The sequence below is a fragment of the Pinus tabuliformis genome, chromosome 2_1 (genome assembly GCF_031772625.1).
Source record: "Pinus tabuliformis cultivar Carrire ecotype Pingquan chromosome 2_1, CPIR1, whole genome shotgun sequence".
Taxonomy (NCBI): domain Eukaryota; kingdom Viridiplantae; phylum Streptophyta; class Pinopsida; order Pinales; family Pinaceae; genus Pinus; species Pinus tabuliformis.
Window position 1 is genome coordinate 804,071,102 of NC_142299.1, and position 3,543 is coordinate 804,074,644.

A 3,543-nucleotide genomic window follows, 5' to 3' on the forward strand; every position below is an offset into this window, starting at 1 on the left:
TTTAACATGTTCTTGGCCTTTAAGGCCTTTGTTGAAAAACAATCTGGACATCAAATTCTTAAGCTAAGATCCGATAATGGCGGAGAATATGTTAACAACAAATTCATCAACTTTTGCACTAAGAATGGAATTCAAATGCAACATACTATTCCATATACTCCACAACAAAATGGTGTAGCTGAAAGGAAGAATCACACCTTAAAGGAAATGGCTAATTGTATGCTTCAATCTAAAGGACTTGGTCTTAATTTTTGGGCAGAAGCAATTAACTGTGAAAATTACATAATAAATCACACTCCTACTAAGGTTTTAAATAATATCACTCTAGAAGAAGCATGGAGCTCAATTAAACCAGATGTAAGTCACTTTCGTGTTTTTGGAAGTGAAGCATGGGCCCATATTCCAGATGAGAAACATAAAGCTTTAGAACCTAAGAGTGAAAAATGTATTTTTGTTGGATATTCTGAAGATGTCAAAGGATATAGACTTATTCCACTTAAGTCCAAAAATGTTATCATTAGAAGAGATGTAAAGTTTGGTGAAAATATATCGGTCTACGAGCCTAGTTTGGCAGATGTGCCACCTCTCCCTATCTCTTCTACTTTTGAAAATATTTCCTCTTCAGATGATGAAAGCGAGGATGACAATCCTCCCCCACCTTCTCAAGATCCTCCTTCAGCTCCTCAACTTCCAAAATGGGTCGATGCTACTCGGGATGCAGTAAGTGATCTTGCCGGTGATCCTACAGATCAACGACGTACACGTTCTCAGTTTGATAGAGCCTCTTCTTTACTGGCTCAAGCTTCAGTGAATTATCATCTTGACACCTTTGCAGAAGCTTCAGGGCATCCAGATTGGGAAGTAGCTATGAATGAAGAATATCATTCATTATTCGCAGATGATACATAGGATCTTGTTCCTCTACCAAAGGGACGAAAACTTGTTAGATGCAAATGGGTTTACAGAACCAAGTATGGACCAGATGGGAAAGTTGATAAACATAAAGCTTGTCTTGTTGCTAAGGGTTTTTCACAAGTTGAAGGCATTGACTACACTGAAACCTTCTCCCATGTTGCCAAAATGAACTCTATCTGCCTTGTTCTTTCCCTTGTTGCCTCTTTCAAATGGGAAGTCCATCAGATGGATGTTAAATCTGCCTTCTTGCATGGGGACTTGCATGAAGAAATCCATATGGAACAACCTATTGGCTTTATATAAATAGACTCCAGCCTTGTACGTCGGCTTAAGAAATCCCTTTATGGTCTCAAGCAAGCTCCTCGAGCTTGGTATGCCAAAATGGATAACTTTCTTTTAGAAAATGGCTTTTCTAGGTGTCATTCTGACAATACTGTCTACACCAAGAAAGTGGGAAAGTCTCTTATCATTCTTGTTCTTTATGTTGATGATCTTATCCTGACTGGTAGTGATCCCAACCTTATAAACCACGTGAAGTCTAGCCTTAAAAGGAAGTTTGAAATGACAGACTTAGGACACTTACATTATTTTCTTGGTCTTGAAGTCTTGCAATCCAAGGAAGGTATTTCCCTTTCCCAGTCCAAGTATGCCTGTGATACTCTACGCCATTTTCACATGGAAGACTGTAAGCCAACCCCTTCTCCCTTTCAGTCTGGAGTCAAACTTTCAGTCACTTGTACTTCTCCTGAAGTTGATGCTACCTTATACCGTCAACTTGTAGGAAAACTTTTGTATCTAACCCATACTCGTCCTGACCTTTCCTTTGTTGTTGGCCTTGTTACTCGGTTTATGCAAAACCAACATGAAAGTCATTGGAAAGAAACTAAAAGAATACTTCGTTATGTTTGAGGTACAATTTAGTTTGGGATTCATTACAGTGCCGAAGCAGCTCCTCTATTGGTTGGTTTCACTGATTCCGATTGGGCTGGTGACCTTGATGATCGGAAGTCTACTGCAGGTTATGTGTTCACTCTTGGTTCAGGACCTATTACATGGGCTTGCAAGAAACAAGGTGCCATTTCTCTTTCTTCAGCAGAAGCAGAGTATCGTGGTGCCGTAGAAGCTAGTAAGGAAGCCTTGTGGCTTCGTCAGATCCTATCAGAGTTTGGCTTTCAGCAGCAACATCCGACTACACTTCGGTGTGATAATCAAAGTGCCATTCAACTATGCAAAGATCCAGTCCAACATCAGCGCAGCAAACACATTGAACTGCACATGCACTTCATCAGAAAGCTCATTCATGACCATGTTCTTGAAGTGCAATATTGTTCAACAGATGATCAAGTTGCAGACATCTTTACAAAGGCCGTCACAGAGGCGAAGTTTACTAAACTTCGATTTATGGTTAGAGTTCAGGAAGTTGTCACTAAGGGGGGATGGGCTCTAGTGCCTCCTTCCTTCTCCTATTGTGTCATATTTGTACATCCTTCAATCCTATCCCAAGTTGTTCTTAAGGGGGGATGTTAGGATATTCCGACACATAGGAAGTAGTTAAGTATAACTTGGTCTAGTATAGAGTTAGGTAAAGTGTGTTTCTTTACTATGTACTTTTTGTAACTGACAATCCGACGGTCATGATATGTAGTGATTTGACGGTTCATTCTCTCCTCAGTATTACCGACACTTGATCTGTGGCTTAGCACCCGATTGGTCCATGATCTCTATTTAAAGAGCATGGAGGGTCATTTGTGGGGTAACCGTCCATGAGAGAAGCTTATGTAAATTTTCATTGTTTTATTAATAAATTGCCTGAAGTGGCCGCTTTAGGAATACTTAACTACTTCCTATGTGTCGGAATATCCTAACAGTTTGATAAACCCAAGGGATTGATATTATAAACCCAAGGGAATAGTATTAAACCGAAGGGAATAATAAACTCAACGGATTAATACTAAAAACCAAAGGGATTATAAACCCAATGGAACAATATTAAGGGATAAATATTATAAACCAAATTTATATAAACCCTAAAATAAATATGGTTGACCACAATTGATTTTCATATTGACACAATATTTGTCACAATGCAACGTTCGACGATGGTTGACTATGATTAATTTTCATATTGAGACAACCATTGGAACAATGCGACCTTGGACATTGGTTGACCATGGTTGATTTTCATATTGAGAAAATATTTGTCATAATGCGATGGTAGACCATGGTAGACCATAGTTGAACATAATTGACCAAAGCGGTTTTTTCAACTCAAAATAAAAATTAATTCTATCCAACATTTTACCTACTCGCAAATAAAGTTTGCTAAAATCGGTAGCTTGTAGTGTATGCGACAAATAACATCGGATGCAATGGGCCATCTTGTCGGCCAATTCGCTTCCATTCTTTATTTTTATCAAATTAGATATTTAAACTAAACTTATCTGTGTATGGCGTTCATTCAAGTGATTAAACTCTTCCACTAATATTGATCATGGTTACTTTGCACATTTAACTGATTCTCATGAGTTGATAGTTTATGTTGATTGCAAGGTTTTTTCTATTGGATGTACAAAATTTACAATCAACATAACTAATTGTCCCGCGTTTATGTTAGGTTGGCTGCATATT